Raw genomic sequence first — 25752 nt, 5'->3', positions numbered from 1 at the left:
GACCCATAGTGAGAATGTTCGCCATGGACATTCCAGGCACCTGCAGGATATTTTCTCTTAGTTTCATGGAGGCACAGCCCTGTATAAATTGCGCACGGATTTCGTCATCTACATCAGGCAGCGTGCATGTGCTTGCGAGTTCCTTAAGCCTTGCATAAAATGTGTTGACGGACTCCTCCTGGAGCTGTCTTGCCTGCCTCAGTAAGAAATGCTCGTAATTGGGATTTACGAGTGGTTCGCAGTGCGCCGTTAAGGCCCTTTTGAGTGACAGGTGTGTGTGAGGCCAGCCTTCTTCAACCACTGACTTGCCTAGTTTGTGAACGGTAGCACCCCTTAGGTGTAGAAGCATGGAGCGGAGTCTATTGTTGTCCAGTGCCACTGTCATAAAATAGGTTTCGAGCTGCTCTACCCAGTCTGTCCATCAGGCAGCTTGTGCTGATGGAAGATCCTCGACAACAAAAGGCTCAAGTGAAGGTATGGATGCCATGGTATGTTTATAACTGGAACTGGAAGAGACGTGTGTCAACTGTGGGTTTAGTGTGCTCGTTGCAGTGGCAGGCTGCTCCCTACTCAGTCTTGGGCCTGCTGGTTGTATTGCACATAATTAATCTCCGTGTCATGGTAGTGGAGATTACCAGTGGGTCTACCAAATTATAGTCAGTTACAGAAACAAAGCAAACACTCATCTTCGGTGACTGGCACTATCTGTTTAGTTGTGCATGTTCATGTCAATGTCTTTAAAAGACAGGCTTGGCCACAGCACTCCCCCACAGATTCTCACCAGCAGACCTTGTGGTGCATGACAAGTATTTAATTTGATGTGGGCAGCAGAGGTGAGGATTCAAACGATCGTGTCAAGTGAATGAGACCCCCACAAGTACTTCCGGTCCGGTGTGGAAAATTGCTCTCAACCAATCGTGGGGACGCGATGAGGAAACTTAACGCTTCTTCCAGGAGACGTTTATTGGGGATGGCACTAAAAACTGGGTTGCTGTGTCTCACTGTTGGTGTGAGCCACGAGGCGGTGCTGCCGGCCTGCAGCGGTTTTGCAAACTGTCGCTTGCCTTCCTCCAACATGGGATTGCAGCGCTTCAGTCCTCCGTTGGGCCTTCGAAGACCACGAGGCATGCCAACTGCCCGATGCACAGAGTGGGCTACCGTATTCCCGCAGGCTGCAGCACGCCACAGATGTGCCTCGGAGGTGCAGGTATGGTGCCAGATCAGCGGGGCAAACAATTGGGAAAACGGTGGAGTGTCACACACGTGGGAAGTGACACCAACTTCCCTCGTCGCCAATTTGTGGTGTGGCGCAGCACAACTAGGGGTTGGCATAGTACAGTTACTGGCCAGGCGGGAACATTTCTGGGCAATTTTATTAATTCGTCACACAAGTCATGGACCATTCCACCCCGTCCGTACAAGCGGGGTGAACAGCCATAATCCCCTGTCAATGTACAGAGGGTGGATAAGCCCACACCCAACACAACAATGTCCGTCAGGTGTAATTGAGACAGAGCTTGTGCCTTAGAGTTTTAGGATCACAAATAGTACGGGATGTAATACTGCAAACAAGTAAAGAAAAGGTTACTACATGCATTTAGAGATTGAGGCGTATGCTGATTCTGAGAATCATTTGGTTCATCTGATTGGTAGCAACATCCAATACCTTCTAAGAGTTGTCCGAGTTATATCACTAGGGTCTGTGTGTATCATGTGTGAGTGTATTTTCCCCCTTTCCAGAGTGTTGTGGTTGTATTTCCTTATGCAGTAAAACCGCTGAATCACTTGAGGTAATTTTGCTTGTAATTTTCCCATTTGTTGGAAAAAAACACATATGTGAGCACCGCACATGCACAACTAACCAGGAAGTGTGTTTCCAAGCTAAGCTGTTGCCCACAATGTTCCAGGAAACCGTGAAGACTTCTCTGGGGCCAATAAAACTTACTGACCTAACTCAGTGTACATCTGCGGCAACATTGTTATCCTCCAACCCTATAGAGACAAGGAGGCAGTCATGTTTTTTTTCCATATGGACTCCAGACTAGATTTAGTGCAATCCTTGCAATCTTGTGCTATCAACTGGAAGGAGCTGAAAATCATAAGATAGGCAGACCTGGAAGGAGCTGAAAATCATAAGAAAGATAGATAGATAGATATGGCTCCATAACAGGTTGTTTGGAGCACCTTCTTTAATAAACACACTTTCAAACATGTATTACTACAATTTAAACGTTAAATTCGAGTTTATTACCACAATACAGCAAAATAGGCATAAAAAAACATTTTACTGTCTCACGGATTGCAGATAACAATTCCATAATACAGGAAAACAACTCTCCTTATAGGTGATGCTTTTAGTGAAATTTTACCACACTGCACAAATTTAACCCCTTGCAGCCTGGTTTTAGTTAAACACCTTTTATTAAAACTAATACACATTGTCGAGTGTGGGGAGGGGCCGTGAACGGTGACAGTGTGGCTATTATGCAAAGTTGACCCAGAAAGAGAAATGCCATCTTACACAAAATATGCATGGTCTGAGCAAAGGATAGGCGACCTCTGCTTTTGCATGGGGTCCCAAGAAAACTATAAGTTTTCTTGTATATCCAGGAGAAGATGATCATTTATGCATCATATATAATAATGGCAAATCAAAGGTGTTACTGAGTGAACTTAAGTGTATTTTAACTTCCAAAATAACTGTAATTCTTTAGGTGATAACATGAGGTCTCTGATACACCTCGAATTCCTTAGATGCTACAAGTTGGTGTTAAATATATCTCTAATACCTCAGGTGCTAATACTAACATTGTGTGGTGGTCATGGTAATAGTCACTCCATGCTTTGACAATCAAAATTAACATTTTTACCATTGACAGGTTTGTAGGCCTTCGATATCCAGGGGCAGATTTATCATTCATGCAACGTAGCAAGCCACCTTGCTGTGCAGCATGAAAGGGAAAGAGCAGGAATGCATCGTATTTATCATTGTACAGCACATTCCTGTCCTTTTCTACTGCTGGCACACTTTTGGCTGCCTAGCCCCAAAGAATGCGCACTTTCGACATGGTGCAAGGGTACTGTTTTGTAGGCAGGATTGTTTTTGCACATGAAGGGACACCTTCCTTCACAAAACAATGCTGAGAGACATTGAGGCACAGGTTGAAAGAGGAAAAAACAAAGAGAAATAAAAATATTTCTCATTGTTATGCCTCCGGGGGAGGCGTAGCATTTTGATTGATTCCCACGTTTACCTGTAATGGTCAATCTGTTAATGTGCCCAAATCCATGGGTGGATGTGTGGGAACACCCAAGCTACACCCATGGAACACGTCCCTGATGCAGAGTAATGGAAGGCAGCAATTTTCACTGCGTTGCGTTACTCTAGCTGTATCAAGCCATGCAGGGCCACACAAGGTGGCCATGTGTGGCTTGATAAATCTCACATAGTTTTTGAGTCATCCTGGCTCCCCTTGGGCAACACAAAACCTTGATAAATCTGTCCCCTAGTTTTCACATTTGAGATGTGTGGACCCTGTTCCCTGAGAGAGGGACACCCCAGGGTTACCAGTAGAGCTGCATAGGGCCTGGCAAACAGACTCTGAGGTCACAAATTGCCGTGTGTTTAATTCTGTCATCCATTAAACATTCTTTCAGGCGTAGGTTACTGGTTAACCTGCCACGCTATTACCTTACTAAGTTTATATTAAGCAGTTTCTGTAATGCCTGCAGTTGCTTTCATATCATGTACGTCCTGTGAACACTATAGTAATGCATTATCGCTAATGGTTCTTTTACTTAATGCGTTTCATTGTGAACTCCCTAGAGAGAGACTCTGGTAAATAACTACTGAATTGACAATGTGTACGTACCATACTGTAAAATGTTGTTCTGTTTTTATTTCTTTTATAGAATCCTGTACCACTTTTATTGAAGATGGCAGGCATATTTATAGCAAACTCATGCAAATACATAGATCTACAATGAAACAAAAACAATGAATCTTTAAAATACTCATGAAAGTATGTAAAAACAGATAATGATCAGAAAAGAAAGAGGCAAAACATCCCAACTGGTTCTGTGTAAAGGTTTTCAGGTATTAAAGTAAAATGATAATTTGCTATCTGGGCGATCCGTTTCCCCTAGAAACAAGGCTATTTTTAGGCCATAAAATGCAATTGCTTGTCCTCTTTGGGATGCCTTAGAGCGATTGCCTACATTTTCCATAATATAACCCGTCCCTACATCCTGGAAATGTGTGGCCAGGAGATAAATAAATCGAAAATGGAATATGGTACAGGAAGAGACAGACGAGCATAGAGAGGAACATAGAACTACAGGGCATTTAAATTGCCTCTATCAGGGGCGTGTAGAGCAAAGCACGTATGTGAAGTGCATCGAAGACCTCACAAAGAACATACGCTGAAAAGGAAAATTACTGCTTTCTGCTCTTGAATCTTTAAAGCTGGGTATACAGTTAATGCACTTTTTCGGCCCCTGTACCATCATCACAGGTACCCAAGACCATTGTTTTAATTTTTCTAATCCGTCATCACCAACACCATCCATCCGGCAACATACCAAGAGCTGGCCCTTCAAAGAAACCTTACCTGCCCACCTTCAGCTATCAACTATCCACTTCCTTACTAAACAACCAATTTTAAAAAGTTGAGTAATTCCACCTTGGATTGACAATGGTAATCAAGAGCCTTACTACATCCAAGACCCTCTTAACTATTCAAAGCATTCAGAAAGCCTGATGGTTCATACCAGAATAAAGTTTCTAAAAGAAAAGAAAATAATCCTGGAAATACGCTGCAGGAAAACTTACTAAAATAACGACAAACTGGTGTTTGAGCCCCATTCTAGAATTTCTAAAAACAGAGATTCCATTACGCCAACCACATCTCAAAAGCCTATTGTTCATCAAATTAATTTCCCAAATTGTTTCTTAACTCCATAACTAGGTATGTACCCTCTTCAAAAGGCAATCCCTCACAAGAACTAAATGAATCATTAGAATACCATTCCATCTCAAATATCAGATAGCATTCCTTCTCAAATATCAAAGATCTTCGAATATAAACGTTCCAAAACCAAAAGAGGACACTCTAAAATCTTAGTTTTGAACTCTCTAACAGGATAAACAAGGTCTCTCCTTCAATACCTTATCTGCTGATGATTTCACCAATGTTGCCAAAGGATGTATTTATCTCAGAATGATCACAAGCTGGTCCTTGACTGGCAAATATATTGAAGAACAACCCCCTTAACAGCTCTACAATCTGCCTTACCAGAATTACCAATAGTCACTCCTCGGCTTTGCTAATATTCCAAAATAAACTCAGAAAACAAAGCACCAAACTGATCCTTAAATCTATCGACCAATATAGCCAATTACCTTGGCTTAGTCACACTCAATGAAAGATCTACCTTCTGTCAAATGTTAGCATTCATAGAAGGTGTCTTTCAGTGTTCAATGTTTTGACATCTCTTCCTCGTATCATCTTATCTATCTGCCAGATCTCTTCTCCTTCCATCTAGCCAACCTTGAAAATCAATCATATTTCAGTACCTGCACCACATACCAAAGCCCCCATGTGGTTAAGCAAAGAATGCTATCAAGCACTTTAAATTAAACACAGCACAAATCAAAGGTTGGCTCCTAACAAATTGAACTAAAATGAGTTGGGAAATGCATTAACTTTAAAGATCTAGGGCCTGATTTAGATCTTGGTGAAAAGGGTACCCTGTTGCAAATGCAACAGAGTACCCAGTCCGCCACACTCTCACTCTGCCTGCCTAACTTAGAGACAGGCAGATCTTAAGTATTACATCAACAGAGCACCAGTTGACTCGGTCTATGGAATATTTCCTCTGATGACCCAGTGGAGTACGAGCCATCTGAGGAATAGTGTTACACTGTCCACCATGCTGGCGGAGTAAACTCTGAGCAATTGAAGGAAAGCCTAAACTCTCATTCGATCCTTTAGTGCTGGGACTGATTAAGGAATGACCTACAGCTCATAGAACCAGGGAAGCTGCTCACACATTCGAAAGTGAGCCTTCACCTATGCTTATTTTAATCCTGATTAATTTCAGTGTGGAAATCCCATAATACGTGCATAGAAACTTATGCTTTCATTATTTCTGCGTTTAACATTGCATTTTGAAGTACATTAAAAAACATCTTTATTACAAAAAGAAGCACTGGGCTTGACAGTAATTACTGTGTCTGTTGGGCATCTGTCATGTTCTGATCTACCATGATCTTCCAAAATAATTTGCCAGACTATAGCTGATTAGGCCTGGGTGACAACAGAGATAAAATGTCCTAAAACCCCACAGTTGGTTTTCACTGACCGCTGGGACCCCGGTAACCCTCAAACGGTTTCTAACACAGACCGTTTTTTCTTTCTGCATTAATAATTCAGCTCTGCTAGATAATGTGTTCTTCTATTGCAACTTAATTACAGTTGGCATTGCCATAATAATACATGGGAGCTGGTAATTCTTGTATTATCTTTTAATTTTACTGACTCTATTGTTATTGTTTATCATGTTTGAATTATGGCATCCTATTGTTAAAGCAAACACTGTGAGAAATAGATACCTACGCAGCATACTCAAATACCACTTAAGCAATTGAAGGAAAGTCTACATTTTCAAAACTCATTAAATCCTAACTTTTTACCCTGAAAATTGAAAGTGATTGCAGCAATGAATCTAACATGCATAAAACTGCTTTGAAGTATCTGTAGGCAAAATGCTTATTGATGTATTTATTTTCACAGAACACATTCCACTTCAATTGCGTACTTTTTGTAACCAGAAGATCCTCTTTAATTAAAAGGGGCAAAAGTCTTAGGATGATGTTAGGACTTTCATGGGGTGACCATGTATTATAAGGAATAAAATACCCTTTACCCTGATAGTGTGATTATCTAGTGTAAGCAGGGCCACTAAAATTATTCAGCTATTTAAGGCGAAATTATGCTGCAGGGTCAACAATACTATACAAGAAAATGCAAATTATAACATAGAATGCAGCACACTCTTTGGCAGTATTTTTTAATAGTTTGCCATATTAGCACACTTTAAGAAAACATGGGAAAAATGTCACCTCATTAGCACCACATTAACAGCTGAAAAGATGAATCATCACATTTTGAACTTCTTTTTTCTTGAAATCAGTCAACTATGGACGAGTTGGTGAATCACAGTTCACATAGCTTCATTCGGTTACTTTCAACCATAAAAGCAAAAACAACATTCAAATACAAAAAAGTTTTTGATAAAAGGGAGAAAATAAAATAAAATAACACATGTTCAGCCTTAAAACACATAAAATTACTTTCCTTCAAAATGCACTTAACCCCATAATACCTATCATTCGAATTAGACATGGGGTTTTATTTCAGTCTTAGGTGCATGGTTAAAAATTATCAGCTAAAACATTTTAAAAATGTATTCCTCATCATCATTTTTTTCCAGGAGACGGATACGTATATGACAAGCAGCTGCGATGTACTTGCTAACCGCACAAGATAGGGGGGAGGAAGTATCTCTCATCATGATCCTTAAGGCAGCCATACAATGTCTCATCCCCATATTTCTGCACATGGGTCGTAACCACTTCCGTCGCGCAATCATATATGCGGGGCATATAAACATAAAATGTAAAATAGATTCTGAAGTATGATTACAACTAGGACAAAGATCAGATCTTGGAGTCAAGCTCCGAGTACTACCGTACGATTTAAGAGGCAGACAACCATATCTGAACTGAATATACAGACTCTTACTTAGTGGGTCTAGAATTGTATCCATAAATGGTTCAAGATACGGATACCATTTAAAGTCAAAAAAAGTTTTGGGTTGGTGAATCATTTGGCAAGTGCAATAAATTCATAATTACATGGAAGACAAACCAGCAATATAGCCTAATTCCAATGGCCCTGACTATAAGAATTACAATAATCCTTAAAGTCCGCAAAAAAAAGAAATTGCAAGCCACCTGAGAGATAAGCAACCTTAAAAAGGAAACTGGATTTCTTTCTCTTGTCGGTCATGCAACTTCTTGGTAAACTGTAATATATGGAATAAAGCACACCAACCTGGATATTATAAGGATATACAAATAAAAAGAGGGAGAAGAAGGTTGCGGTGCTGGGTGTGTCATCCTTATAGCCTATATAATATTAGAAAAGAAGCCCAGCTAAAAGAACTGCCACTGGATGGATAGGAAAAAGGATTTTCCTTTTAGAAAAACCCTCACCCACCAGGGTTACCCCTTGGTGGCATGCTTCATTGGGTTTCTTCCCATTCTGTTATGGAGCGGGGCGTTCTACGACCTACGGGATACGTGGGAGCACTAATGTATAGCTTCACCATATGAGTGAGCATTGTTGTAAATATATGGAATAAATATGGAATCTGGAGCACAAATCCAACTCATTTCAATATTCTATGGAAGTCCCTTTGAAAACAGCAATAGTTGCTGTGTTGTAGCATGCTTGATGCCTTCTTCTGTGTAAGCATGTTGCCATAAATGACGAAAGCTGCCCAAAACTGTTCAGTTTAGAAAGCAGTTGAGAAAATCTGAAAAACTAGTTATTTTCATTGTTCAAACACTCGCTGTATTTCTGCTGCGTTGCGAGCACTACGCACTGTTAGGCACTATAACCTCGGACACCAAATATAATATTGTTGTATGTGACCAGGCTATGCCACAAATAGATTGCAATAAAATTAAAGGCAGCATTTTTATGCAGGCTTCCCTCTATTATGTAGTTACAAGGTACACCAGGGCTCATCAAAGTACATAAAATAGTATTATTTCAAATGTAAATAATGTTAATGTATTCTCTATTCTCATGTTGCATGCAGTCTCAGAGAGCCTCCTCTGTATTCCCAAGACCCTGCATGAAAAACTCCACTCTGTCTTTCTTTCAAATCCCTCCCTCCTTACTTTCCATCCTTTGCACGCATCTTCCCTATGAGCACAGCCTACTTTGGGTCACACGCACAGTTGCCTTAATCCTTATTGTTGTGTTTGTGGAAATTGTTCTTGTTTCATTCTGAAGTTTCAGAAAAATCACAAACTCATTATTTTAAAGTCATATCTGCATCCTAATACCTAATAACCTTGGTCTCGTCTATCCCACTAACCGTCTGTATGAATGCCGATAGCCCATGGTCCCCACTAACCACATCTAATCCCTATTATTTTAATTCACCACAAAGAAACTGGAGTAAATAGAAGGAATAGGTATTTTGAGAGCGCAAGTCTGACCCAGTAGCCTCTGAATTAACCACTAAACTTGATTTGCGGAACAGTGCTCTTCAGCGCCTTGTCAGGAATGTAAAGCGCTGTATAAATGCAATTACAACACAATATTTTACAGTAGGGGATACCATGACGCTTATATTTAAAAAACAACGCCTAGTTACTAGCAGCTGGTTAGCAGCGGACGCTGCTGGTTGACACACGCGGGTGACATGGATGCAGTAAAATTGCACAATGCCACATTAGTAACCAACCTGATGGACCTCGGCTCCTTCACCATTATGAGAATTGTGACCCTGCAATAACTCCTCTCCTACACGCGCTGCAGGCTGCAGCTGTGCACCTAACCTCGGCAGTGCTTTATTGAACACACCGCCACAAAAGAACAAAAGTCTCAAGTGGTGGTCTGCGGTCTCCTGCTGCGGCCTCTTTCAGAGCCAGCAGTGCCGTCAGCATCAGCCCTTGGCCCTGAACTTTTTTGCGAAGACCTCTAGCCTCAGTGAAAAGAAGTGGCTCCTGCCAGATCTGGACAGCTGGCCATTTGCATATTGATCATGAAATGGCTGTTTATGTGGAACGTGGCTGGGCTACTAAAAGGTTTAGAAGCTGAGTGCTTTCACAGCAGCCTTCTGTGTGGGTTTCTTTTCCACAGCCAGGTCTTTTGTAGCAACCGCAGCTGTATGAATCACTACAACTAATATCAAAAAGTAACCAGTTAGTTCATTTCACATAATAACGATACTTCTAAATTATATTATTGTTTACTGCTTTAGGGCTACCGTAAAGATCTCTCAAAATGATGAGGGGAGCAACTAATATGTAAAAGAGGCACCAGATCCGGAGAGCCTATTTTATCAACCTTTTATAAGCATTGTACTTTGTCAGTGTTTATAAACTATGACCTCGGGCCCAACATGCCTCAGAGCGCTGTACAATGATTATGAGCGAAACGTCTAGAACATAAAATGTGGGTACAAATGCGTAGCAACATTTTAAACAAGGGAGAATCATAACATTAGCAAAAACAAAAGCTGTGGAATTAGATATGTGTGTATGTATATATACATAGATAGATAGATAGATAGATAGATAGATAGATAGATAGATAGATAGATAGATAGATAGATAGATAGATAGATAGATAGATCACCCTGTGGCAGTCGCCACTGAGTAGTTATAGTTACGATTGCTTTTCCATAGACAAGCCATTTTTTGGTTTGCTAAAAACTTTGGTGCAGTTTCACACAACTTAACGTACATTTCCCCAAAAAAGCAAATTCACTTTAGTTCATTCCTGCAAATTATTGGGGTAATCCATCAAGCGAGGGGCGAAAGAACAGGAGGAATTTGAAATTTCCCCGTGCACTTGCAATAGACGACTTTAGGCCGGGCTACAGCAAAAAAATGCTGAACAGAATTACAACAAATTTGGCAGGCAGCTAGATCTTGATCTGCAAATTGTGCTTTTTGTGATTTGGTGTAAAACCCTTCAGTAGTTTTTGAGCTAATAGGGTTTAACATATAGGCCCTCATTATGATCTCAGCGGTCCAAACAGTGGACTGCCGAGATCACCGCCGCAGCAGGACCGCCAGTGCTGGCGGTCCTCTGACTGCCATATAATGACACCTGGTGGCACACTTCCATTGATGGCGGTGTGAACTGCCAGGCGCCATACTGGTGGTCGTAGGTGGAGGTGGATGCTGCTCCACCCTCACTGCCACGTCAGTCAGACACTGCCATGCCTATTATGATGCAATAATAGGTGTGGAGATGTATGGAGACGAAGCGCTGCTGGCGGAGCAGCATCAAGGGAGCCCGTTCTCTCCCAGAGCAGCACCATGGAAAAGGTAAGTGCTGTCTGAGAGGGAAGGGGGGATGGGTGGTGTGGAGTGATTGAGTACGTGCATGGGGGGGTGTGCGTGTGTGTGTGAAGGGGGATCTGTGTCTGCATGTATGTATGCATGTGTGTATGTCTGTGAATGAGTGTGTGCATGTGTGGATGCATGCATATTTGTTTGAGGGGAGGGGGTGGGCGGGTCCTGAACGGAGGTGGGGGATGGGGTATGGTGATGGGGGTTGGGGGGCCTACGGGGAGAACGGGGAGGAGGGGCAGGGGTTCGATTTTCAGGGTTCATGGGTTTGGGTTGGGTCTAGGGGCTTGGGGGTGTGGGTGTGGGTGGGGAGCAATATCAGCTTTAGCAGCATGCGGGTAGCTGGCTGGAGCCCTGTGGCTCCCCCTGTGGCCCTCAATGTTGTGTTCACCGGTGTTGACCAGTGTTGGCCGGTCATTTGAGATGTCATCAGTGATTTAATAAATGCTGTAATAGAACATGTCATGAGTGATGTAATATGTGAGGTCATAAGCAGTGCCTGGCAGTGACACAAGTTATAGTTACCTCTGCTAACTATAACTAGTGAATTTCAATGGTAGTGAGAGTGTCTGTCTAGGTGTGAGAGGGGGTCCATCAGTGTCATAGTTAGTCTGTGAATGGGTGTGTCAGTGTCTGTGTGGGTCTGTGAGTGGGTGTGTGAGGGTTTCAGTGGGTCTGTGAGTGGGTGTGTGAGAGTCTGACTGGGTCTGTGAGTGGGTGTGTGAGTGTCTGAGTAGGTCTGTGAGTGGGTGCGTAAGGGTCTGAGTGGGGCTGTGAGTGGGTGCACAAGGGTCTGAGTGGGTCTGTGTGTGATTGTCTGAGTGGGTCTGTGAGTGGGTGCATAAAGGTAAGTGGGTTTGTGGGTGGGAGAAAGAGATTGAAAAAGATAAATTGAGAAAGAGAGAGAACAAGAGTGAGAGGGAGAGAGATAGAGATTTTGGAGGCTTTAGTGAATGTTGTACTTAGAATGAGATATTTCTGGACAAATTAAAAACAAAAATGTATTTGTCAAATAAAAAGATTGAGCTCACCTTTAGTATGAATCTTAAACATTTGAATTTTAAAGGAAATTAAAGAAAGAAAATGACCATGGATACACCTGGAGTAGAATCCTCAACTTTCAGTGCGGGGGTCTGTGACCTTAATCTTTAGTCCACAGGTTATGGATGCTTCCAGACGTACCTATGACAGTTAACCCACGCATGTGATTGGTAAGAAACATGAATGTTCTATTACTAGGAAGGTTTAACAGTGATAACATTAGTTAACAAGCACACTGCCAAGCAATACTAGGATTTGAACCTTCAGCCTACTGTGTGATAGCACAGGACCCTGACCATTAGGCCAGAAGTGACTCTGTTCTGCTTTGCATCCAAACGTAACTATAACATTTGTACCAAACATCTTGCTAGTCTTACCGTTTGAACTCATTGTATGGAGAGACCATTACAATAACAATATCTGTCTCTCGCTTTCATCCCATTATGGGATGGAAGAGAGAGAGAGAGTGATAGGACCGTGGGAGGAGAATGAAGGCCCCCGCAGTCATAACTGGCTCCTTATATCCTGCGGGAGCCGACAATGCCCCACAAGCAGGGAGCTGCTTTAAATAGCAGCTCCATGCTTGCATGAGCAATGTTTTCCTCTGTTTCCCTACACTCAGGTTAGCCTGCAGGGAAACAGATGAAAACTCTTCTTTTTGCCAGCGAGAGCGGTTTGACAGCTTGCGCTGTCAGAAAGTGGACTTTGTTTGTTTTTGCTTGGTGGGAGCTGTCAGGTCTCACTAAGCAAAAGCAAACAGCTATGTCTGGGGGGTGGGAACCCCAGGACGTAGCAGGAGCCGGCCCTGGGGGGTGGCGGTTCACAGGGCCATCATTGACTCCTCAAGGGGATCCACATGGTCCCCCTCCAGCGGCTATTGCCCCAGGGAGGTTGTGGTCCCCGGGGCAGGTGGTCCAAAATTGACCCCTTAATTAATGTATTTTAGCCCTGGGGAGGTGATGTTCCCTGGGGCTGTGGGGGGCCGCGCTCCTCCCCCACAAATAACTAAGTATTTGCCCTGGGGAGGTGGTGGTCCCCAGGGCTGCGGGGAGCGGGCTCGCCTCTTGCATTGGATTTAAACTTGAACCCGGGGAGGTGGTGATGTCTGGGGCTGTGGTGGGGCTGGGCAGCCCGCCACATTGGATTTAAAGTTGGTCCCGTGGAGGTGGCAGCCCCCAGGACTTCGGGGGAGCCAGGTGGCCCATCCATTCATATTTTAAATGTCCCCTGGGACCTAGCTCACTCGGAGGCTTTAGTGAAACAAGCCTGGGAGCCCGCGCATGTTTTTATTTTTAATTTTCAGCTTATCCCCTCCGATTCCAGATGAAAGTATTTAAAAAATGCTTTTTTACACTGGGGGGGTCACTATTGTACCCCAGCTCCAGAGCTAAGGGTTTATGGGGTCCCTACCATGGCCCCTTTTCTTATTTTTTCTATTTTTGTCTGGGGCTCGGTGGAAGACGAGTCCCAACATGGCTGCCAACAATTCCTTGTTGAAGTGTTGGCAGCCAATCAGATCTCAGCTTGAGATCAGGAGGGTTCACAGAGCCTTCATGCCCCTATATATACAAATGTGTATATTTTTTAATTTCTCAAAAACTACTGAACGGATGTGCACCAGATAACAAAAAGGGTGCTTTCTGAACCAAGAGGTACCTTTCAGGCAAATTTGCTGTAATTCTGTGCAGTGATTCGGGCTGTAGACCTGTTCAAAATCCCTAAAGGAATTAACATTGGAAACACACCGTTTTTGTTTACCCCTTTTTCTCAGCCCCTGCTTGACGGATCACCTTGAAACTTTCCAGACATCAGCTGTGGTGATGGTCAATTTTTTGGGGCATTAATAAGATTACTATTATCAGGGACGATGGTGCAATATTGTTGAACCCTCAACACGTGGCAGACTATGCTCTCCTTACCTAGAAGGATATCTAAAGCAAGGCAGTTTTGCATAATAACCAGGGATTTATATTGATATACAACTAGGGGTGTGGGCTGCCCTAAAAGGGCATTGTAATGCCCCCAACCCTCCCTAAAAGAGTCTCAGTCTTTCTCTCCCCCCATTCATCCATGGGTGGTGGCTGCCCAGAATGGGCATTGCAGTGCCTCCGCCCCCCACAAAACAATAAAATCAGCACAGTCTTTCTGCCCCCCCCACTCAGAGGGGCGGAAAGCCCACTAGGCACCAGTGATGTTCTTTTAGTCATTTAGGGGTTAGGGTTGCCCAGAATAGGCATTGTAATGGCCCCACCCCTCCCCCTAAAACAAAATTAGCACAGTCTTCCTGACATCCCTGAGAGGACAAAAGGCACCCATTTGCACCCCAGGGGGACAGAAAGTCCACTAGGCACCAAGGGCTATTTTCTCTTTGTGTAGGGGTTGGGGATGGCCAGAATGGGCATGCTGATGTCCCCCCCCCCCCACAAAAAATGAGCACAGTCTTTCTGCACCCCCTGTGGGACAGGAGGTGTTTATTACACCGATCTGCCCCCCCCTCAAGGAGGTCAGAAAGTCCACTAGGCACCAGGGATATGTTTATGGGCCTGTCGGGGGTGGCCCAATAAGCAAGGGTCCCTTACCCTTTTTGGGTGCACATTATGGCCGTTTCTGCCCCCCCTTGGTGCAGATCAGCATTATATTATGCCCTTCTGCCCCCAAAAGGGGCAGAAAACCACTGAATACCAGGGAAAGTTTCTGTGTGTGTGAACTGGAGTTCGGCTGATGGTCTTCATGTACTGGCATTTGGGTGGCTGTGTGTGTACTGGCATTTTGCTGGCAGTGTGTGTGGACTTGCACTTGGCTGGCAGTGTGCATGACTGGTGCTTGGTTGGCAGTGTGGCTTCCGTGGATCCCCCAGAGTTTTATGATCAAAAATCCCCTGCAAACCAAAGTTACATTTTTCTCACATTTCTGTGTGAGAAAGTTGAAGATAACCACAGTCTCCCGATAAAAATGATACCTCTTTGAAGTGGCTCTTATGTGGGTGGGCCAAGAGTTTGTGGCAGGGAAGAGCCAAAGACATATAGATTGCCCTTTTTGACCCACTTTGGTTCCCCACTCAGATTTTCATTTTATATGTTTTTAGGCTGACTCTGCTTTGGGCACCCACAGAAGTGAGGTATCATTTTTATCAGGAGACTAAGGGGAACACTGGGTGGCAGGAAATTAGTCCTAGCTTGGTGATCCTACAACTTTTCCTCACAGAAATATGAGGAAAGTGTTACTTTTTAGCTAACTATGAGGTTTGCGGGATTCTGGGTAAGAAAACTTTGGGGGACCAAAGCAAGTCAGATCTCCCTGAACTCCACAGGTGTCTAGTTTTCAGAAATGTCTAGGTTTGGTAGGTTTCCCTAGATGGCCGCAGAGTTCGGGACCAAAAACTCAGGTTACCTCCCTGCAAAACCAAGGTGTTTTGTGATAGATCATTTTGATGTCTCCACAATATGTTTTGGACCGTTTCCTGTCGCAGGTACTAGATCTATCCACACTCCATTTTTATCAGGAGACTTGGAGGAATGCTGGATGAAAGAAAGTTTGTGGCTCCCCTCTGATTCCAGAACTTTGCATCACCGAAATGTGAGGAAAATATGTTTTGAGACACAATATGAGGTTTGCAAAGGATTCTGGGTGACAGAACCTGGTGAGAGCCCTACAAGGCATTTCAAACTTTATTCCCCTAGAAGTTTAGTTTTCACAAATGTATAGGTTTGCTAGTTTTCCCCTGGTGCCGGCTGAGCTACAGCCTAAAATCAACAGCTAGGCACTTTTCAAAATACACATCAGTTTTCAGGGGAAAAATTAAATGTCCACGTTGCGTTTTGGAGCGTTTCCTGTTGCGGATACTAGGCCTAACAACACAAGTGGGGTACAATTTTTATCGGAAACTTGAGGGAATTCTGGGTGGAAGGAAGTTTGTGGCTCCCCTCAGATTCCAGAACTTTGCATCACCGAAATTTGAGGAAAATGTGTTCTTTTTAGACAGATTTTGAGGTTTAAAAAGGATCCTGGGTGACAGAACCTGGTGCGAGCCCCACAAGTCACCCCATCCCGAGTTCCCTAGGTTCCTAGTTTTATAGAATGTACAGGTTTGCTAGGTTTCCATAGGTGCCAGCTGAGCTAGAACCCACAATCCTCAGCGAGGCACTTTGCAAGAAAATGCATTCATTTTCAGTGGAAAAATGTAATGTGTCCATGTTGAGTTTTGGGGCGTTTCCAGTTGCAGGCACTAGGCCTACCTACACAAGTGAGGTACCATTTTATCGGGAAACTTGTGGGAATGCTGGTTGGAAGGATATTTTTGACTACCCTCAGATTCCAGAACTTTACATCACTGACATGTGAAGCAAATACATTTTTTAGACAACTTTTGAGGTTTGTAAAGGATTCTGGGTGACAGAACCTGGTGGAAGTCCCACAAGTCACCCTGATTCCCATAGGTGTCTAGTTTTAAAAAATGTACAGGATTGCTAGGTTTCCCTAAGTGCCGGCTGAGCTAGAACCCAAAATTCACAGCTAGGCACTTTGAAAGAAACACATCAATTTTTAATGGAAAAAAGTGGTGTGTCCATGTTGTGTTTTTGGGCATTTCTTGACACAGGCATTAGGCCTACCCACAAAAGTGAGGTACCATTTTTATCAGCAGCTTTTGGGAAATGATGAGCAGAAGTATGTTTGTGGCTCCCCTAAGGTTGCAGAACTTTGAATCATCGAAATGTGTGGAAAATGTGTTCTTTTAGACAAATTTTGAGGTTTCCAAACAACTCTGATTGTCTCCAGTCTTTGAGAGTTCTTGGGCACACAGTTTCTACTTTTCACAGGATCAGGACACTTATCTTCTAATACACATTGTCATTTTCAGGTTCAGGTATGGCTAATGTTTCTTTCTTCATCTTTATTTGCCACTTGATTCACGGTTCTATCTGGAACAGTTTGATTTGTATCCTCCACAAGAAACTGTTTTACTTTGGAGGATCTGGAAACGTAGGCCCATATTTACACTTTTTGGCGCAAACCAGCGCCGGCTAATGCCATTCCTATGCGCCATGCGGGCGCCTTATTTAAGGAATGACGTTAGCCAGCGTTGCGGACTGGTCAGAGTAAAAAAAAATTACTCAAACCAGGCAGCGGCGGCGTAGGGGAAAATGGGGGTTGTGCGTCAAAAAATGGTGCAAGTCAGGTTTGAGGCAAAAATCATGCCTCAAACACGACTTGCGCCATTTTTTTACGCACAACCCCCATTGAAATGACTCCTGTCTTAGCAAAGTCAGGAGTCATGCCCCCTTGCCCAGTGGTCATGCCCAGGGGACTTCGGTCCCCTGGGCATGGCCTTTGGGCACAGTGGCATGTAGGGGGGCCCAAATTAGGCCCCCTATGCCACTGTAAAAAAAATATATATACTTACCTCAACTTACCTGGGGGCAGGGAAGGGCACCTCTGGACTCCTTCCATTGAAGTGAGCCCACAGGTCCCTTAACGCCTGCCCTCACCCAGGCGTTAAAAAACGGCGCACATCAGGCTGTGCGCTGTTTTTTAAGGCCCGCCCCTCCTGTGCGTCAAAATGACGCAGGAGTATAAATAAGGCGCACAGGCCTTAAAGACATTTTTTGGGCGGGAACGCCTACCTTGCATGTCATTAACGCAAGGCAGTTTCCCGCATCTAAAAAATTTTCAGAGTCACCAAATCCTCTGGGTCTGCGCACATTCCCAACATGTCCACCACAAGACAGCTCCAATACTCTGAATAAAATCTCACAGAGTCTAAGACAGTGCAAGTGGGGAAAAGGGGATTAGGTAGGGAACAGCTGGCAAGGAGACCTGTAGGAAGCAAAAGGTTAGAACACACAATTTCAAAATTATATCAGATTAATCTTTACTAGACTATGATTCTAAGCATTGTCATATTGTAACCATGGATAACTTAAGCATGGACTAATTAACTAGGCCTCAAGACGTCTGGGTACATGGGAAGAAATTAAGAATTATTAATACAACTTCTCAATAAAACCTCTTAATGAATTGTTACACATTGACTAGAAACATAAGCACCCTCTAGGATTATGTCTTCAGAATCAAATACAGTCTTTTTACATGAGGACAAGGAAATAATCTGAACGTTTTCTGGAACACCATAGGAGTTGAATTAAGGGGCTTATTATGCACATATAATGTAACATCTAGAATTCTAACACTTAGGCTGTCATTACAACATTGGCGGTAAAAGCCGCATACCGCCGTGCAGAAGACCGCCAACACACTGCGACGGCCGCGGAAAACCGCCACAGCTATTATGACCCACAGCACGGAACCCGCCAAAATTCAGACACCCAAACAAGTCCGCCACACCAAAGGTCAGTGGTAAACTGTCGAAAACAAATCCTCCACCGTCAATTCCACCCTGGGCACCATTGTAGGGGTGCTGAAGGAAGTACTCAACACCAGGAGGGACACTGTGGCACTACAAGGGCCGCCTGACACTAGCCTGGACGATGAACTGCCCACCACCTCCGCTGGCGCTAGTGAACAGGAGGCACCGCCACAGGACCACCACACCAGCACCCCACCCCCTACAGACGGAGAACCACCTCGCAAATTGTCCCTGAGATCCAGGACAAAGACAGAGAACGATGCCAAGACCCCCGCCAAGAAATGAGACCACCCTGATTGTCATCCTACTATCCCACTTTGTCACCCTGTCCATCCTTAAACTGCCCCAGCTCCACTTCCTATACCCATTTGGGCAATGCACCTGTGAGACTAATAGACTGGACTCTGCCATGGACATTCCTCCGCCATCACCCCTCACCATTTTGCTACCCCCTCCAATTTTGAGCCCTAAAATAAACACCCTTAAAGCACAAAACAATCTGGAGTCAGTCTGTGATTTTGAAATAATGTATTAGCAATTACAGTGTCAAAATGCTCTTTCAAATGTAATGTCAACATACCTATGTCACACAGCTCTAGTCCATGAGGAAACAAAGCAGATGTCACACTGTAGGACCCACATCTGTGAAATCGTAAGGGAAAGTGACAACTCAGTGATCATACACTGGGTGAAAACGACAGACAGTAGAGAGGTAGTAGTGTTAAAGTACATGTAATAGGCAGGTTTGTATTCTTACCTGTGTTTCACTGGAAATATTGCAGGATCACTGAGTCCCTGTTGTCCATGTCTTCTTCTTCTGCTTCCTCGTCTTCACTGTCCACAGGCTCCACAGCTGCAACAACACCCCCATCTGGGCCATCCTCCTGCAGAAAAGGCACCTGTCATCGCAAAGCCAAGTTGTGAAGCATATAGAAGGCCACGATGATCTGGCACACCTTCTTTGGTGAGTAGAATAGGGATCCACCTGTCATATGGAGGCACCTGAACTTGGCCTTCAGGAGGCCGAAGGTCCGTTCGATCACCCTCCTAGTTCGCCCATGGGCCTCATTGTAGCGTTCCTCTGCCCTTGTCCTGGGATTCCTCACCGGGGTCAGTAGCCATGACAGGTTGGGGTAACCAGAGTCACCTGCAAATGGCGAGGGACAACTGTTAGACACACACTAACCTGTAGGGATAACCCCAGACCCAGACAACCATTCCCACTGTCTTGCTTCCAGGTGCTCACCTAATAGCCACACATGGTGCCTCTGGAGTTGACCCATCACATACAGGATGCTGCTATTCCGCAGGATGTAGGTGTCATGCACTGAGCCAGGGAACATGGCATTCACATGGGAGATGTACTGGTCGGCCAAACATACAATCTGTACATTAATCGAATGATAACTCTTCTGGTTTCTGTACACCTGTTCACTCCTGTGGGGGGGGTACCAAAGCCACATTTGTCCCATCAATGGCACCTATGATCGAGGGGGATATGTCCCAGGGCATAGAAATCACCTTTCACTGTAGGCAAATCCTCCACCTGAGGGAACACGATGTAGCTTCGCATGTGTTTCAGCAGGGCAGACAACACTCTGGACAACACGTTGGAAAACATAGGCTGGGACATCCCTGATGCTATGGCCACTGTTGTTTGAAATGACCCACTTGCAAGGAAATGGAGCACTGACAGCACCTGCACTTGAGGGGGAATCCTGTGGGATGGCGGATAGCTGACATCAGGTCTGGCTCCAACTGGGTACACAGTTCCTGGATTGTGGCACGGTCAAGCCTGTATGTGATGATCACTTGTCTTTCCTCCATTGTCGACAGGTCCACCAACGGTCGGTACACCGGAGGATGCCGCCATCTCCTCACATGTCCCAGCGGATGGTGCCTATGAAGGACAACAGCGAGCACAGAGTCAAACAACTCAGAGGTACGTACCCACAGCTTACACAGAACACCAATCATAATCTAAAAAGTGGCCTGTATGTGTGTATAGTCTAGGCCTAGGTATGTGTGACGCAGTTGAAAATGAAGCCATGTGGGCCCCAGAAATGGCGGCTGCCTGACCTCTAAAGTGGGACAATGGGATGTGAAGTAACTGCGCTGGCGTTGTACACCGTCGCGGTAGGCGGTCGAAGACCGCGGCGCAATGCTGCATTGGTTAACATTGGACCCTATGGGTCCCAGGAGCCAATGACAATGTACGCCGGTGGTTACGGTACCCACCGCCGCGGACGTGACCGCCATTTTCTGTCACTTCAATCACTCGATACCTGATCTTCGACAGGAGAGGACCTACACTGCAAGTGCTGCTGTGACCTCGGTCTGGAAGAGACAATGGCTCGAGTGTCTGGGGAAAGGGCCCCTGCCTTCACATCGGAGGAGTTGGAGAAACTCGTGGATGGGGTGCTCCCCCAGTACATGCTGCTCTACGGTCCTCCAGACAAACAGGTAAGTGCACTGGGAGTATGCTGTATGGGCTATGCCTGTGTGGAGAGGGGTGGATTTAAGAAGGAAGTGGGGAGAGTGCGGTGTGCATGAAACAACGGTGAGTGCATGTGCCACATGGCAAGGGTAGGGATGGGGGCCAATGACTGTGATGGTGCAGTTGGTAATAAGTTTCTCTTCCCCCTGTACAAATCATGTAGGTCAGCACCCGCCAGAAAAAATATATTTGTCGTGCCATCGCCAAGGACGTCCGAACCCTGGGGGTCTACCACAGACAGAGCACCCACTGCCAGAAAAGATGGGAGGACATTCGCCGCTGGAGCAAGAAGACGGCGGAGGCTCCAACATGGGAGGGGTGCCCGTCGCACCATGACCCCCCTGATGTTCAGGATCCTGGCGGTGGCGTACCCGGAGTTGGATGGGCGCTTGTGGGCATCACAGCAGCCACAAGGGGGTGAGTACGCTCTCATTCTGCTGATTTTGCGCGCAGTGGAGGGGTCTGGGTGGGGGAGGTGGGCTGTGGGTTTCCCTAGGCCAGCGCGAGTTCTGTAGGCAAGGTCCCTCCGTAAGGCAGGCCATGTGGCACCCCACCGCACCTCTGTAGAGTGCCAAGTAGACCTAGTCATGCCCCTGTGTCATCCATGTGTACAGATGTCGTCCATACCCTAGTAGGCCATTTCCCAGGAATTGAACAGTGGAGCCCAAGAGCGCGGCGTAGTGCAGGGGGCTTCTGTGACTGTCGTGTCCGCCAACGGTAGCGGTAATGCATGCACTCAACATGTCTTTCTTCTGTCGTCCCCCCCCTTTTTGTGGTCTCCCTGTTCTTGTGTGCATTAGCATCATCAGGCGGAGGAGCAGTGGCACCAGAGCATGAGGGGGCTGCATCCCACATGGCCATGGAGGGCCACACTATGGACTCGGACTTCACCAGTGGGACGGAGGGCGAGGGGAGCTCCACGGTGGGGACAGGAGCTGAGACCAGTGACACGGACTCGTCCTCTGATGGGAGCTCCCTTGTGGTGGCGGCAACATCTGTGCCCCCCCACCCCATCTACAGGTACAGCCGCCACCCCCCCCTTCCAGCACTGCCCTCCCAGCAGCCTCTCAGACTTTGCCCCATGCCCGCTCACCCGAGAGGGTGAGCATCACCTTCGCCCCAGGCACCTCAGGCCCTGCCCCAGTCACCCCAGCTGCCCTCAGTGAGGAGGCCATTGACCTCCTCAGGTCCCACACTGTTGGGCAGTCTACCATTCTGAATGCCACCCAGGGTGTAGAAAGGCAGTTGCAACAAACAAATGTGCTCCTGGAGGGCATTCATTCTGGTCAGATGGCAGCCATTGTCCCTGTGTCTAGCCTCCCCCCTCCAACTTCCTCCACCCAGACCCAATCCCCTGTACCCCAGCCTATCCCAAGCACACCTCTAGACCAGCATGCACACATGTCAACACACAAGGGAAGCTCAGGCAAACATAAGCACCACACATCCCACAGGCACTCACGCAAGCATCAGACACATGCAGACACACCAACATCCACTGCCTCCAATGTGTCCCCCTCCTCCTCATCTCCCTCCTCCCTCCCAGTCTCATCTACATTCACACCTGCATGCACTACCTCTACAGCCACTACTACCATAACCAGCACACCCGCCACCACACGCCGCTCACGTGCAGTCACCACCCCCACTACCATTCACACGTCCCCTGTGTCCTCTCCCAGTGTGTCTGTGACGCCCCCTCCCAAGATATACAAACGCAGGCACACACCCACCCAACAGCCATCCACCTCACGACAGCCTCCAGCGCATGCACCTTCACCCAAAGTCAGCAAACAAACACCTCCTACAACCACAACCTCTTCCTCCACTCCCAAAACCCTCCAGCTACCCGTCCCAGTGTCTCCAAAAAACGTTTCCTGTCCAACCTTGACCTCTTTCCCACACCTCCCCCACCCCGTCTGTCTCCTAGGTCCCGAACTAGCACCTCAGCCACAACATCTCCGGGACCAGTGGTGCCTGTAGTCACCAGAATATGGAGTGCACCGGCCACCAGGGCAGCCAGTGTGGCACGGAGCCACAGCAAAGACAGTCCCCCACCTGTGAAGCATCAGAAGTTGGCCAGTGCCCGGCGTTAGAGGGCGAAGACTCCAGCCACCAAAGCCGCTCCCAGGGGTACAGGGGAGTCAGCTGCGACACCTTCCAAGGTAGGGAAGGGGCACAAGAAACTCAGCAAGTCTGGGAAGAGCAGCACGGCGGAGAAGACCGCCATCATCCCCGCTGCCCAGGAGGCCACCGCCAGCACCAGCCCTGCTGCCCAGGAGGCCAGCACCAGCCCTGCTGCCCAGGAGGCCCCCGCCACCAGCCCTGCTGCCCAGGAGGCCACCGCCAGCACCAGCCCTGCTGCCCAGGAGGCCACCGCCACCAGCCCTGCTGCCCAGGAGGCCACCACCAGCACCAGCCCAGCTGGCCACCAGCCCTGCTGCCCAGGAGGCCACCGCCAGCACCAGCCATGCTGCCCAGGAGGACACCGCCAGCACCAGCCCTGCTGCCCAGGAGGCCACCGCCACCATCCCTGCTGCCCAAGAGGCCACCTCCAGCACAAGCCCCGCTGGGCCATGAAGGACCGCCAGCACAAGCCCCGCCGGGCCAGAGAGGACCGCCAGCACAAGCCCCGCTGGGCCATGAAGGACCGCCTGCACAAGCCCCACTGGGCTAGAGAGGACCGTCAGCACAAGCCCCGCTGGGCCATGAAGGACCGCCAGCATAAGCCCGCTGGGCTAGAGATGACCGCCAGCACAAGCCCCGCTTGTCAGGCGGCCCTTCAGCGAGCTTTTCAGACTCTGGCCTCAGCACTGATGGCAGCCATTGTCCCTGTGTCTAGCCTCCCCCCTCCCACTTCCTCCACCCAGACCCAATCCCCTGTACCCCAGTCTATCCCAAGCACACCTCTAGACCAGCATGCACACACGTCAACACACAAGGGAAGCTCAGGCAAACATAAGCACCACACATCCCACAGGCACTCATGCAAGCATCAGACACATGCAGACAGACCAACATCCACTGCCTCCACTGTGTCCCCCTCCTCCTCGTCTCCCTCCTCCCTCCCAGTTTTGTCTACACTCACACCTGCATGCACTACCTCTACAACCACTACTACCATAACCAGCACACCCACCACCACACGCCGCTCACGTGCAGTCACCACCCCCACTACCATTCACACGTCCCCTGTGTCCTCTCCCAGTGTGTCTGTGACACCCCCTCCCAAGATACACAAACGCAGGCACACACCCACCCAACAGCCATCCACCTCACGACAGCATCCAGCGCGTGCACCTTCACCCAAAGTCAGCAAACGAACACCTCCTACAACCACAACCTCTTCCTCCACTCCCAAAACCCTCCAGCTACCCGTCCCAGTGCCTCCAAAAAATGTTTCCTGTCCAACCTTGACCTCTTTCCCACACCTCCCCCACCCCATCCGTCTCCTAGGTCCCGAACTAGCACCTCAGCCACAACAGCTCCCGGACCAGTGGTGCCTGTAGGGCCACAAGAAACTCATCAAGTCTGGGAAGAGCAGCACGGCGGAGAAGACCGCCATCATCCCCGCTGCCCAGGAGGCCACCGCCAGCACCAGCCCTGCTGCCCAGGAGGCCAGCACCAGCCCTGCTGCCCAGGAGGCCCCCGCCACCAGCCCTGCTGCCCAGGAGGCCACCGCCAGCACCAGCCCTGCTTCCCAGGAGGCCACCGCCACTAGCCCTGCTGCCCAGGATGCCACCACCAGCACCAGCCCAGCTGGCCACCAGCCCTGCTGCCCAGGAGGCCACCGCCAGCACCAGCCCTGCTGCCCAGGAGGACACAGCTGGCACCAGCCCTGCTGCCCAGGAGGCCACCTCCAGCAAAGCCCCCACCAGAACCAGTGGAGAGATCCATCCACTACCTCTGTCCTTAGCAGGAGGAAGCACTCTGGGCACAAAGCCCCCTCCAGAACCAGTGGAGAGATCCATCCACTACCTCTGTCCTTAGCAGGATGAAGCACTCTGGGCACAATGCCCCCTCCAGAACCAGTGGAGACTGTTATCCACTTGAGAGACTGTGGCTTTGCACTCCCCAGGATTGAACAGTGGGCAATCCACCCACTGTATAGACTTGAGAGACTGTGGCTTTGCATTCCCCAGGATTGAACAGTGGGCAACCCACCCACTGTAGAGACTTGAGAGACTGTGGCTTTGCACTCCCCAGGATGGAACAGTGGGCAACCCACCCACTGTATAGACTTGAGAGACTGTGGCTTTGCACTCCCCAGGATTGAACAGTGGGCAACCCACCCACTGCAGAGACTTGAGAGACTGTGGCTTAGCACTCCCCAGGATTGAACAGTGGGCATGTGGCCCTCTCGGGGATTTGGCGTTGTGCACTCAACCGGCTGAGGTGCCCCCCCTTTCCCTCCCCCTGAGGTGCCTGTTTTCTTGCTCTCTGATGCCCCTGCAGTGTTCGCTGCGTCATGGTCGGGGTTCTTGTGTGGGCCTTGCCCATACCGTGTGGGCCCAGTGTTCCACGGACTTAATTGGAGCACTACTTGGACTACTATGCTTGGTGTATATTTTGTTAATGGTGTATATATATATATCTTTTTGCCTACTTGCTTTTAATATATTACAATGGTTACACTCATTTTCTTTTGTCTTTGCATTCTTCCGAGGGGGCTTGGGGGTGTAACTGTGA

The sequence above is a fragment of the Pleurodeles waltl genome, chromosome 6, assembly GCF_031143425.1.
Source record: "Pleurodeles waltl isolate 20211129_DDA chromosome 6, aPleWal1.hap1.20221129, whole genome shotgun sequence".
NCBI classification, from domain to species: Eukaryota; Metazoa; Chordata; class Amphibia; order Caudata; family Salamandridae; genus Pleurodeles; species Pleurodeles waltl.
This window is presented reverse-complemented; position numbering follows the sequence as displayed.